Consider the following 14,724-nt stretch of genomic DNA (forward strand, 5'->3'; position numbering starts at 1 on the left):
AAGATTTATTGCTGCACTGCACAGCGACTGTCCAAACTGCTTTGCTCCCTTGAGTTCTCTTATCTATTTTTCTTAATAGTTTCCTCTTCTTTCCTTAAGTTTTTGGATATGCGCTGTCACTTTTTGCTTCCTCAACTGCCTGTCTTTCAAAATCCATGCCCCCTCTTGTAATTTACTGACTTTAATATCAAGAGTTTCGGATACTAAAACAATAAAATTTGTTATAATAGCCTGAAAAGCCTGATTCACACCTCAAGTTCATGGGCTACAACACATATATCATACATCTATTTTGGCCATTCAGGAGTCTTTGTCGTTTCCTGGTGCTTGGCCTTCTGCAGAATATTCAGAATTATCCGGCAAAAGTATCCCTCGTTCTAGCAGAGAATTTCAGGGTAATCACAGATAAGCAACCCTAGTTATGCGTGGAGCCCTTATGTTATAGCCATATAATTGTAATTGCCTTGACTAGAGGGAAATTGGCTCTCTCATTCTCCAAAGTAGCAATATAGACTTACATTTCTGGGAAACTTCAAACAAATGAATGTTCAGTGGTATTTTCATGTGGAGGCTCAGTGCAGTCCCTCATGTTCTTGAGGTGCATGAACACTGCCGTGTGGCTTTGTACCTGGAGTTTTCGGTTCAGTTACACGCAAAGGGGATCCACAGCTGTGGCAGCCTAGCTGCATCCCATAGATGGCAGTAAACACACTTTCTAGCACTTTTCTCCATCTTCATTGGAATCCGGCTCCTTCAGGGAAAGAAAATGAATGCAGAAACTGTGGAGTAATAATTAGCAAACAGACTCTAGTCATTTGAAAAATTGGCAAGAAGCCTTATTAAAGGAGGTAATAATACTCATATTTCGCACTTCTAATAGGGCCTTTTATCTCTAGACCTCCAAGAGCCTGTCTGAGTCATGTAAAGGGAGGGAAAGGGGGAGCCAGGTCAGAAGTCAGGAACTGAGGGCTCTGTTTGGCATTCAGTAAGGCTTTCTCATTTCAAAGTGAAGGTAGGGTATCTCTGGTGCATTTAAATACCAGGAATTTATGCTGCTTAGAAAAGGAAAGTCGAGCAATGCATCCTGAGCCGAAGTCCACATTCCTGGGTTAATACGGAAAACATGTTTTTCTCAAGTTGTTTTCCTGTGAAAACAACAACAGAGCTTTAAATACTTTGCTTCCTATGAACCCACGGACAGCATTGTTATTCACAGAGCCCTAGACAAGTTGAGAAAGCGTGTTTTATATCCCCTTTCATGTATCAAGGTGTAATGATCAGCACATCCTTGTATTTATTCCTATGAGGCTGGAATAAATCCTGCTGCTGATGGAGATCAGCCCTGTGAACCTGGTATCATTCATTCGTTATCTCTGGCAGTGAAGGGAGTAAAAGAAAATGACTCCGAACATGTATACACACAAACAGCCTTAAATCTACAAGATACAGCTGTCCTCCTCGTCCCACATTCACCCTGCGTCTTCAATTTCCCACATGAACGCCACATCTATTGAAATCTGGGAACATTACAGTTCTCCTTCATTTTTGGCAAGGTTTAGTAACTTCACAACCAGAAGACAGATACCCTGAGTATTGAGAGAACGTAGGTTTGAGAATAAAGGAGAGCAACTTTACCTGGTGCGTTAAAATTTGCTTGGGGCTTGGTAGGAAGAATGCGTTTTATAATAACCACTCTTTGACTGTGTGACTTTGGGCAAGCTAATGAACCTCTCTGAGCATCAATTTCTTTACTGTAGTAATTCCTACCTCAGAAAAGATGGCTAAAAGATTAGATAAAATCATGAATGTAAAAGCATTTAGCACAGCACTTGTCATTGGTTATTCAATATCTATTGGTCATTTAAAAATAGACACACGCACATGCTATCATACGTACCTAACAGAGATAGACAGATGATAGACAGATGATAGACAGATGCAGATTTCTATTCTATCCTATTTTATTCTATTCTATTCTATTCTATTCTATTCTATTCTAAGCCTCAGAGATTTAAATAAATTGGTTCAAATCCTCAAATTTTGAACCCATTGGTCCTCCTTACAATTCTTACAAGTTCTTACTTCCTCTTGATTTCTTTGAATTCTTTCAAATCCAAGAGTCTCAGGTTAATTTAATACCCAGCTAGCTGCTGTGTAGGAAAATGGCTCCTTAGCCATTTTTACACATGAAAAAATCCCATCCTCTCTCACAAATTGTGTGAATCTGGTAAATTGAACAGAGATTTACATTTGAGAAGAGAGAAGATCTTGCTCCTCTCAGCTTTCTGTCATTCTCTTGGCTCCCACAATGCCCACTATCTTCCAAAAGTGCCGTCTTATAACATGGAATTCACACACCCGTGCAACCCATCCCTGGGAGACATAGCTCTGTCCTTCCCCACCCTCTTCAACCACTTTCCAGGTGGACAACAGCTCAACCTGACCAACTAGATTGTCCCAGCCTCCCTGGGATTTGAGGAAACATGATTTCTTCCCCCTTATTACCTTATGATTATTAATTCACTATAAAAGTTAGCAGTCAACAGTCTCACAGATAATGTCATTTCCTTTATTCTATGGAATAGTCTTTTTCTACACATATATGTAAGAGCATATAGATAAAGTAAGCACAGTAATGTTACCTATTTTATACCCTAAGAGGCATTTCTACATCATGACAATTCTTTTAAGGATTACCTACTTTTCACACACTCTCTCTCTCTTTTTCTTTTTTTAGAATTTTAATGCTTGTATGGTTTTCCTGTTCATTGCAGTCATCCTTGTTTGACTTTTCTTTTTTTCATCCAGAAAGCCATCTTCCTCTAGTGGTCTCGCATCGTCTGTAGGTATGACTGATGATGCACTGCCCTCTGGGTATTGACTGGGTTGTACAGGGCTCTTTGCCCCTGCACTAACTGCCCCCAGATTCTGGCGTGTTTGGAGTTACTGTGTCTGGTTGTTGGGTTGTTTTGTTTCCTACTCTTTTGGCTCCTTGTCTTTTTTGCTGTCACCAATGTACACTGTCTCCAGCACTAATCCTTTCCCCATGGTTTCCATTTGCAGCTTCCAGTGTACTGACTGATGAAAACAAGGCAAACATGAAAGGTGATTTTCAAGTCAAAGCCGCTGGCATAGAATCCCTCCCAACTTTCGTATGAGTTGAGCGTGGGAGCTCTGACATACAGGCTCTTTTCTAGATGTGCTACGTGGCTCGGTCCTCTGTTTGCTGCGTTCTCCTGGTTCTTGAATGGGTTTTAGATCATTTAAATCCTAGGAAAAGTGTTGCTATATGATTTTCCCATTGGTCTCATTTTAGAACTCCAGATCAATGATACGTCAGGGCTGAGGTCCAGTGGGTTCTCATGGACACCTTCCAGGGAGCACCTGTTCTGACTCGTCGGGGCCCTGGCCCTGGGATACACCACTCTAAGACGTAAGGGAGGTTACCTATGATGAAGACCTTAAATCAAACTATTTCCTTTGAAGGCAAAAATAATCACTTCACAAAAGGGAATCAATACGGCCAGATAATTTAAGGTTATCGAATTATATTCTTATTATCATGCTATCATAGTCTAAGAAAAAGTTTTCCTTTCTCCATCCCATCCCTCCTTTGTCTATCCTTCTTTCCTCTCTTCCTTTTACTCCTTTTTTCTTTGTATACAAATCAGTGATTCACATTTTTACTGACGGCACGGAAAAAGTGGGTACCAAAATGCTTTGCAGTTAAGCTGAGACAATCAAACTATGAATAAAGGCCAGCAGCAAGAAACTTTTTCCTTTCTAACTTTGAGGTAACTGGTAATTAAAAAGGAAAGAACAACAACACTAAAAAACAACCTTAATATCTTGCAGGATTTTCACAGTATGAACATGTTTCTACTGAGTTTTACATTAACACTTGAAAATTAAACCCTTCCTATAGTTCAAGAAACATTTGTGATTCCTCTCTTGCAATATGTGTGATTCTAGGGCCAAGGATGACAGCAAAGGGATATGTACATGACTCCCATTCAAATATTCTCTGGTGTTGAGCATGGGGTAGGAGAGGTGGCCAGACGAGGCACACTGCGTCCATGCTGGGTGTGTCATTCTGGAAAGATCCTTCCTTGCGAGCCATACGTGTATGCTCTGTACGCTTCTCTCTCAGGCACGGTGCCATAGCAATATAGGTAATACCTGGGCTGCCCGAGTTAAAATTCTGACCTTAGGCAAGTTACTTAACCTCCCTGTGCCTCAATTTGTTTATCTCTTTACAGTAGAAAATGATAGTGTTTCCCTCTCGGGGTTGTTTTAAAGTTAATAGAATTAATCCATATACAGAATCTGTAGAACAAAGCCTAAAACACAGTAGCACTATGTCAGTGTTTGTTATTATTGTGTTCAGAATGTGGAGCGGCGCCCACCAGAACGAGACACTATAGCTGTCGTGTGGAATTTTAAGAGTTTAGGTTGTAGAGTCTCATGGGGATCGTAGCATTTGCCCTCTCACATCCTGGCCATGTGAACTTGGACAAATCATTAGTCCTCGAAGCTTCAGTTTCTTACCTGTAGAAAGGGGTTAATTGCGTTATCTTCCTCCTAGGGCTGCTGTGAGGATGAAATGCAGGTGAAGAACCCACAAGAGGCTCGGCACATAGAAAGCGCTCCATAAATGTTATCCGTGGAGATGAGCAGGAAGTCAGTGATGTGATGTCCTGTCTACTGAGAATTTTAAAAGGCAGTTTCCATACCTTCTTTTGGGAAGTGAGGGAACTGGCCATAGCAGTTCTTTGGGGAGTGAGGGACACAGTTTACACAGTTCCTTCTGTCGGTCAGGGGCAGAGAGAAAAGCAACTGAGAGCAAAAGAAGACTTGTGGAGAGCAGGGAGATTGCCAAATCTTGCAGGTAATTGACTTCAGGCCCCTCCAGAAGGAAAGTCCTGAGCTTTACCTTGCGGCCCCTGATCAGCAAGAAAGCCTCTAGGCCAGAGGGATAAATAAATAGCCCCGGTTCAAGACTCAGGACACAGCAGAGACCCTAGAAGAAACTAGGATTCTATTTTCTGGGTTTTCCTTCAATTCTCAAACCAATTTCCCTGAAAGAGGGCCAGGGTGGCTGGCTAGGATGGTCTGATTTCGGCATCTGTGGTCATCTGTAGTTCTTCTAAGTGCCTGGATGGAATGGGAAGACATTCCCAACAGACAGTATTAAGTTTCATAAGAATTTGAAGGTCTGTATCAAGTAGTTACACATTCTTCTGCCCAGTATTGACTGTGAAGATCTGCTGTCAGAACAAGTGCCCCTGGAGGGCAGAGACCCTGCCTTGCTCATCTGTGCCTCCTGCCAGTCCTGCGTGCCTAGTACGGAGCCTGGCGCACAAGCTGTCCATGCAGCAGGGATGAAGCTCCCTCTGCAGCCTGAGCCCAATCTCTCTCTAACTCTCACCCATCTGCCGGGTGTAGCCCTCTTAGACCACATAAATCATCTACCACTTTTCCTATTTTTCTCTTACCTGCTGAAAATTGCCAAACTTATCTTATCACCCCCCGTCATTTCTTCCCAAATACCTCCCTGTTCTTGGCCCACATGGTTTCCTGTACACCGTAATTTTTAATTCCCCTTCCCTCTCATTCAAGTTCATCAACACTCTTTTTAAAATGCTGCCCACGGAATTGAACTCATTCCCCCTCCTCTGGCCTGCTGCCCTTCTGCCTTCTTGTCTCACTGTTAATTGAACTACCCGTCATTTACACTGGCCATTGCAGGCCCCTTCCCTGTTCCTCCTCCATTGTCTCCGCCATCCACCTTCTGTCAGGCACTAAGTCCTATTGATTGCTCCGACTAAATATTGAACAACTACAGTAGGTATTCAGACAGTATATGGTGAAGGAATATAAATGAATAAAATTCATCACTTTATATTCATTCCTGCTGCCTCTGACTTGAGCAAGGGTTTTGTTTTGCTTTGCTTTTATTTTTAAATATTTCAAATGTACAGAAAAGTTGAAAGAAATTTTGATGAACACCAGTATACCCTTCCCCCTAGATTCATCGATTGTTAACATTTTGCCTCAAATGTTTCCTCTCCTCCCCAAACACACACACACACACACACACACACACACACACACACACACACACACACACACACCAAGTAAGCTGCGGGTATTGTGGCATATCATCTTTAAATACCGCAGCACATATCTTCTAAGAACTATGAAATTCTCCACAAATTATTTCCCACAAATACTTTTAGCGTGAGGGCCTGTATGCTGGGGTTTATGGGTGAGCTTTAGGGCAGGCCATGAAACCTGTGAAATCATATGTAAAATTTTGAACATATGAGCAATTTTCCGGGAAGGAATTTCACAGCTTTCATCAGAAGCTCAAACCTCCAAGTTAATATGGGCCCTGCCTCTGGTCTCTCCCTTCTTAACCCAAGTTGGGTAGCAGTGTAGTCAGGGGTGGGTTTTCGGCTATCTCGAGTGATAATTCAGATGTTACCTAAAATGTACGCAGTGGCTTCCTATTGGCTGCATGAGATAATTGTTTCTTAGCACGATACTGAGAACCTTTGTGATTATGCTTCCAAGTACATTTCCAGTCTTTTATTTCACAGCACCCTTCTTTCCAAGGGAACTGGCCACCAATCCCTACCCAGGCCATGCTCTAAGCTTCCCCTCTCTCCACTGCCACTTCTTACCCTAGTCCCCTTTTGGCAAACTTCTACTTTTCTTTTAAGATCCAACTCAGTTGCCTCTGCCTCTGGGAAGCGTGTCCCAACGCTCTCCCCAATTGCTTCTGCCTATAATTTGTACATTCCTCTATTGCATTATTTATCACATTTACTATAGCTGTTTGTTTGCATAGCTTCATCCTCAGTGATATTGTGAAGCTCTCAACATATGAATAAATGGTTATATGATGAAAGGGTCGTGTAGCCCTTGCTAATCGCCTGGACTCCCGACCCTCCTGCCTGCTCTGTTCTCTGAGGCACGTTTGCACTCTGACCCCAGTGGGTTCTCCTGGTCTCAGACCCAGGTTTTGCCTTCACCAAAGGCTTCTGTGTCTCTGCCCATGTGATGCTCTCAGCTCCTCGAATTTTAGCAGATTACTTCGTATCCACATCTCTACTGTCCCTTGGCTGTTCAAATTCAACCCCTTGAAAAGACAGCCTTACATCCATACATAGGTTCCACAATATTTAGAGGGACAGAGACACCAGGAAATGGGTGTTTGTCCAGGTTCTGGGACACCAGGAAAAGCATGAAATGCAACCAGTTCAAAGGCCTTGTGAAGACGCACTAAGTCATATTGTAGGGCTGCTGCTACTCAGAATAGAATGTGATGCTATGGCAGCTGAACTGTAAACGCTGGCATTGGAGAGGTGACAAGTACCCTGGCAACGTCCCTGCACAAGCTTGAGGCTGTTTTCTTTGATTTTTCCAGGGTGACTTCATTGTGCCTTTCCAACATCAGTACTAAGACTTCTAATCTGGAAATCAGATCCTGACTTGCAAGGATGGCAAGCAGCTGGCCTTTTGGCTGGAGTCCAGATCTGCAGCACAGGTAAGAGACCTGCATTGTATTACTCAGGCCGAGTATGGTCAAGTGTAATACAGCAATGGGTCGGAGTGGGAGGGGTGGCCATTCTATGGTGAGACTCTATTTGCTTGCAGGAGGGATTGCCAAAGAGGATTCTCAGGAGGGGTTGGGGATTGGGAGGAGAGGGGTTGGGACATCCTACTGAGCCTTCAGCTTCCCCAGAGAGTAGCCCCCGACAGCCATGGGCCTGTGCTGAGAAGCTCAAAGGCTGCTAAGCTGCCTGCTGTTGTTGAGGCTGACCTCAGCCGGCAGCGCCCTCCTCCTCCAGCTTCCCTGGTGGGTTGGCCCCTGTGGGATGTTAGCCCATCTGCTTTCAGAAATGTGACTGCCCCAGCCTGCTTCCCCTATGGCTGTCTTCCTGTCCCCCAGCAGGAGCGCCTGGGCCCTGGTGAGGGATGTTTCTGAACGGATTCAATCCCCGGCGCTCCAATCGGAATGCATTACCAGGCAGGGCGCGTCAGCTCGGCGATTTGGCTTCAACAATAAATCTCCTTGCTTTCATGAGTTTAAATCAGACTTTAAAACATCGCCCTTAATGTTCTTTTAATGCAGTTTTCTTCTGAATGAGTTCCCTTTAGGTCCAGTGCTTGTCATTAATATACTCTCTTGGCAAATGAAGGAGGGCTTCTTCGAGGAAAACCTTGCCAGTTTAGAAAACCAGTTGAATTGCCTGGGTGATGCCAGGCACCTCTTTTGCATTTTACAAGGACACTTGAGAAAACAAAACCCTCTGACTGTAAATTTAATTTTCTCTTGACAGCCTTGGTGTCTCTGCAGCCCCAGAAGTTATCCATTACTTCTTTCTTCTGTAATTAAAAATCAAGGGGGGGAATGTACAGGATTAACAAGTTCTAATTTTCATTGATGAGCTCTAAGAGCTTATCAATAATGGGATCAGAAAAGCCGCTTCACCTAAGCTCTATTTTTCCAGGGCGTCTGATTTTGATGGAGAATCTCGCTTAGGATGGAAAATGCTGGCTTTCTAAGGAGTCCCACAGCTAAAGTCAGGAAGGAGGGGTAAGGGAGGCCATGGGAGAGTCTAGCTGGAGTGAGCAGTGGCCTGAGCTTGCAGCTTTCACAGACTCAGCACCCAGGCTTGGGGAAGCTGATTACAGGGAAAGATTAAACAGCCTGTCTTTCCCACACATGTTCCTTCTCTATGGATGGCTTCTGCAGGAAAGGAGCTTGCACATATCTGCTTAGGGAGAAGAAAGATATTTCCAATTAAAAGAATATTGGCGTTAATTCCTTTTGAGTTATACATTTGTAGATGTAAATACTTTATCAGGGGCTGGGGCGTCCATTCTGTTTATCATCCACAGGGAAGTAGCTGAGTATGGGTTTCTCTAAGAGACCCCGAGCTGATCGATGGAATATGGGCTGTGTCATTTCAAAAGCGGTGATACAGGCTCCCAGTGAATGTGACAGGCATGCGACAGGAATGAGCTGTCTAATTGATATGCACAGGTTCCACAAAACTCCCAAATAATCAGGTGCAGAAATGATTCAGCTAGGAATTTTTTTTTTTTTTGTAAGATAGGGCAAGGAAAGCATCAATACCAGGAAGCAGGAGCCCTAGTACCTGGTTTTGAGGTTCTTCTGTAGAAGAACAGAAGCCTCTCCAATGTTCAACAGGGCTCGGGTTTATGAGTTTCAGGCAGAAATTGGATGATTTGGTTCCAGAGCTTTCTAGCTTAGAGCAGAAAAGTTCAGGCCATCTCTAGAGACCAAAAAATGCACAGGATAGCAGAAAAGGCCAGCAGCTAGGGATTCTGTCAAAATGATACCAACTTAGCTCCTGCCACAAAGCACTTACACCACGAGTAGAGAGTCACAGACTACTGAGTTGCCCACTTCCGGAGGTCACCTCTTTGGGAGCTTCCTGCCAGCCTCCCTATAGCATCCCTCCTTCCCCCAGTGAGAACAGGATACACTACAGCAAAGTCTGAGCAGAGGATGGCCTTATCTATAGGAAACTGGAGGCAGTAAAACCTATTAGAGGAGATATATGGATAAGGCAAGAGCATGGGCTCCAGCCGAATGGTGGAGCTTAAAGAAAGGGGTCCACTCTTACCAGCTATGTGAGCTTGGACAAGTTACTTAAGCACACTGGCCCTCCCTGTTCTTTTCTCCAAGATAAGATTATTTTAGTCCCATTTCTAGAGTTATTATGAGGATTAAGTGAGACGATACATGTCGTGTGGAACAGTGTCCAGCACGTAGGAGGCACTCAACATTAGCAGCTTACATAGTATGCCAAAGACAGAATGACTGGCCTCTCAGAGCCTTGTCCAACGCTGTGATTTTAAACAGCCAGGTGGCCTAACTCCCTGCTTTGAAAAGATGGGCTAGTTGTGGGGGCGGGGTATGTGGATGGACACTTTAATTTTAATAACTAGGCACTTCTTATGTATCAGAAAAAAATCAAGTCCATTATTTCCTGAACATTATTGATCAGATTGAAGATAAGTCTTTTAAAAAGTGAAATACATATCTCTCAGAACCTGTGCTATATGCAATACAAGCCAAATCATAATGACACTGGAGCTGAATCTTAAAGGATGAATGAGTGACAAAGGGGACACCTGGCAGGCAGGGCACTGTCTGTGCAAAGGCCCAGGAGATAATCCAGCGTAGTAGCAGGAAGAGAGATGAGGCTGGAAAGAGGGCAGTCAGAGCACGGAGGGCCTTCCATGCCATGTTAACAAGTTTGAACTTTGTCACAGAGGTGATGGGAAATGTTGGTGGATGGGCTGAAAGGGACGAGAAACAGGGAGCTGGTTAGGACACTCGTGCCAATTAAGAAATGACGAGGACATAAACAGGAGCAGTGGTCCTGGAGAGAGAAGCAGGCAAAGTCAAGAAATCTTTGAAAGGTAAAGGAACATGCCCAGGATTCTATGTGGGCATCCAAATATATGCTGTGTCAGCAACCAAATCTGAGATGAAGGGGTTGGTAAGGGAGATGGTCCCTGAGTGACAGCAGGGAAAAGATCAACTCAGTTTGGGACTGTGGGAGTAGGTCCCTGTGAGGAGACCTTTAGCAGACAGATCTGTGCCAGAGTCTAACTTAAAGTCAGTGGGAGGGGAGTATGTGGAGACAAAGCATGCAGGCTATTCTTTCCTGAGGCTTGGGTGAGGTGGGGAGGAGAGTGGCGAAGGACAGCCCTGGCTCAAGCACTGAGATCCCTGAGCGTGCTTTACTGGCTGCAGATGAGGAGCCCAGAAAGGGGGCAGTGAAAGTGCAGCAACGCCTTTGAGCCCTGGGCTGATCTCATTGGTGTCCTGAATGTGACTGCCCGTATCTTCATGCACGCATCTTTGCGCACGCTTGGATCTCTCCGCCTGTCCTTGTCTTCCAGCCCACCCTGGCCAGACTCCCACTCCTTCTGTCCATCCTTCCTTTCTGCCTTCAGCAAATATTTGATGAGCGCCTATTGTATGTTCTAGGGGCAAAGAGGTAAATCAAAACAGACGATTGGTGTCTATTCTAGTCAACAAACCAAAAAGTAAAATATAAAGCACATAAGATGGTGATAAGTGTTCTTGACAAAAATAAAGCAGGACAGGAAGATAGGGAGTGCCTTGTCGGGTGAGCAGTGATGAGTAAACAGGGACAGCAGGAAAGGCATCGCTGAGCAGGCGATAGATATTTAAGCAATTCTCTGAAGGAGGTGAAGGTGAGGATGGTGTAAATATCGGGGAAACATGTTCTCAGTAGAGGAAGAAGCGAGAGCAAGTGCCCTGAGTTAGAAGAGGACCACCCTGGTTTAAGGAAAGCACAGCAGCGTCACCGTGGACATTTTGAGGCACTTTGGGCACTTAGCCTTAATTATAACACAGTTATAAATGAGCTATCGTTTCATTTCATCTTCCTCCCCTTCGGCTCCTAGTCCTTCTTGCCATCAAGCTCATTGCTGTCCCAACTCATGGGTCCCACTTCCTTCCAAACTCATGGGGAGCATTTAGGACGTGTGATAGTCGTTTGACTTTTGGTACTGACTCTGCCATATTGCTAACTGGTTTTTCAGTCTGGGAGCCAGGACCTAGGAGTAGTGAGGGAGACCAGGAGGGGCAAGACCAGGATCGGAAGTTTCAGCTGAATCCCAGGAGATGGAAAAACCAAATTCCAGTAGCAGAGGAAAAGGTAATTGTTTCTCGTCCTGCATTTGGAGATCGTTCTGGAATTCTGATTTTGTCCTGTGGGAGAAGCCAGGCAAGGAACAGTTAGTGGTGGTTTTAAGATCAAATGTTCACAAAGTCAATTCAGAAAAGGTTGAGCAGCAGGGCAACTTAGGTACCCAAGAAGACAACTTAGGCAGCTTAGGGGCCAGTGTGTAGGGGAGGTCCAGCAGCAGGTTTCTGGGAAACTCAAGTGCAGTGTCAGAAGATGCAGTTGCCAGAGCACGTGGGACTCAGGACTTGGTTCCAGCTTCATTGGATCAGATCTCACTCAGCGATGAGGCAGAGAGTTATCGGCTGGAGATCCTTGGGTCCCCTACCCATGAATAAGACTGGTTCTAGAATAAGACTGTTTCTAGAGTCCTGGCTGGGGCCACCCTTAATTGTGGGATTAAATGGCTCCAGCTTTGAAATATGAGTGTGGCCACAACCCAGAACTCAGGCAACCCTTAGAAACATATGAAAATGTAATTGTTGGCTCCAATAATTTGCCAGTTTCTGTAACCACACTCTTGCCATTGCAACCCACGGAGAATACTTCCCAGACTATAGACTTTGGACTTGTCCATGTGACTCGCTTTGGCCAACAAGAAATGGGTAACTGTAGTGGTGTGTCAGTTTTGAGCACAGGCCTTAAGAAGCCTTGCCGATTTCCACGTGCCCTCTTCAGCTTCTGCCATCAGCAAGAGAAGAACAAACGTTGGCTAGTCCATTGGTCCCAGAAGGAAAATGGAGACATGAGGAACAGAGCTGCCCCAGCCACCACAGCCTGAAGCAGAGCTGCCAGTCACGGCCAGTCCAGACCACGCAGACCCCAGGTGACCTGCTGACACAGGAGCAGCAATGAATAATTGTTGTTTTAAGATGAGCAGACAGAAACCAAACAACTTTCAACCCGGTCTCCAGGCACCTAGCACACTGCTTTGCCCCCATAACCTCGAAACCGACTTGCTAGTTTCATTTGAGGGGCTCACTGCCAATCAACTAGATATCTGGGTTCCCCATGGCAAAGGGAAATCTAGATCCTCCCATGCAGGTGACCGGAAGTAAAACGCCATCAGACGGTTCCCGGGAGCCAGGGGTAGTGACTGAGCTTGCTGTCCTGTGCCTGCCCATTGCATAGTCACAGTATCTGAAGAACACCGAAGGTCTCCAGTAGTTTGGGACTCACAAAAAATAATTCATTATGCATAATGGTGATGTTGGCAGTGCATGCCAAATGGTTAAATCTAATGTAGCATACAGTTTCATTAAGGCACAACAAAATTAATCTATCCCTTCCCACCAGGAGGTTTAAACAAAAGCAATGGGGAAGGAGCTGCATGTAAAAAGCAGCAATTCATTAATGAAATGAAGACATGTAAAATAATTAGGCTTATAACAAGAGATTAGAGAACTAAATTAACCCTTCTGTTTACTTTGCGCAGAATGCAATGGAGAACTTTGGCAAATGTTAAGTTATTATGGAATTGTCAGCTCAAAAGATTAACCTGGTGGCCTCCCATGAAAGGACTGACCTGTGTCAGTCCCAGTCTAATAACTTCGCTTTATGATAGTTAAAACCATATCTGCGAGGAATTTCTGTTTTGGTCCCAGAGGCAATGAAAGAAAGCAGGTACAGCCATGGAGCTGCAAATGAAACAGTTAATTAAAATAAAAAAAAGTAGGGGTTTGATGTTGACATGCTGTATGCTAACTTGGGTAATTAATAATATTGAAACGAAGGGGCTAATCTAAATCAATGGTGGGTTGAAGCTTTCCTCTGCCTGGTTAGTAATGATAAGCCAAGGGGGACAATTGAGCTTCTTTTCTTAATAACTCTAAGTCCTCATCTGAATGAGGGAATGGTGGGAACAAGAATCCATCCACATAACCAGATAAAATGTACTTAAGACAAAACAGAAAGCAATGGGATGTGCACATCTGGGCAGGTGTCCTCCTGGCTTTGGAACTTGACCCTGATTTCTTGCATCTGGGCTTCCTAACTGAAAGACTTCAGCAGAGACTTGAAGGATGGTGATTTCCCTCTGGTCCAAACTCTTCCATGTATCGTTGGAAGAAGTCTAGACTCTTAACAGATTTATACTGTAAATCTAAACATCCTGTCACTGAGGTTGGGGACATGCAAAGAGTTGGGAAGTGAATGACATGGTAAGAGTACACACCCATCCTTTGATGAAGAGACTCAGCTAGAAACACCAGGCCTAAGGGATGGTGGCAGTGAAGAATGAACGGCCAGCAGTAAATGGCCCAGCTGGTTGACACAAACGATCTTCTTGATGGAGATGGGAAACAGTGCCCCTTGAGAACTCTGTCCACAGTGGCAGCCCCGCAAAGGGCAGTTTGGCCTGGGCCAGGTTCCCCTGACACCCCCACATGCCATGCTCGAAGCCATAGGTGTTCTTGTGTGTCACACACTGCTGACATCATCTCTTTACAGCTTGCCTTATGCTGATGAAAAACAGTGGCCACTGATTCATTCTACAGGCTGAACTGAGCATCAGAAGGTTGTGTGAGAGCCTGAGAATCAAAATGAACAGTTCTTTAGCACCTCTTGTGTGATTGGTGCTTTTCCAACCCTATCTAGTTTCATCTTCCAATGTCAAAAGTATCGTGTTCCATTTTACAGATCAGTAAACTAGATCTGAGACACATTAAGGAATTAGCCTGAAATCATTTTAAAGATGACGGTGACTTCTAAAGTTTTTACAGATATACAACTCATCTTCTGTGGTAACTCCCCAACTGTTTGGAGAGCAGAGCAGTAAAATCATAGTGAGAGTGAGGGCAGATCCGACATCAAGTTCCTCAAAGACAGTTGCAGTTGCCTCTTGAAGCTCTTTGTCCAGGGTTGAGTCTGCAGTATGTGATTTTATAGCGCTCCCCCTCCCTTCCCCACCCTTGAGCTGTTACCAGGAGTGGGCAGAGTAAGATGGGAAGAGTAAGGTGAGAAC

The 14,724-nt window shown here is 44.5% G+C and overlaps 1 long non-coding RNA gene across 1 annotated transcript in view; it reads left to right on the plus strand.

The window, feature by feature from the left end:
* Nucleotides 1-7,428: 7,428 nt before the first annotated feature.
* LOC308499927 overlaps nucleotides 7,429-14,724 on the plus strand; it is a 31,853-nt gene continuing 24,557 nt past the window's right edge. Inside the window, exon 1 of the long non-coding RNA XR_013993656.1 lies at nucleotides 7,429-7,552. This is a non-coding gene — a long non-coding RNA (uncharacterized lncRNA). The remainder of the gene's footprint in view (nucleotides 7,553-14,724) is intronic.

This window comes from Rhinolophus hipposideros (genome assembly GCF_964194185.1).
Source record: "Rhinolophus hipposideros genome assembly, chromosome: 7".
Lineage (NCBI taxonomy): Eukaryota > Metazoa > Chordata > Mammalia > Chiroptera > Rhinolophidae > Rhinolophus > Rhinolophus hipposideros.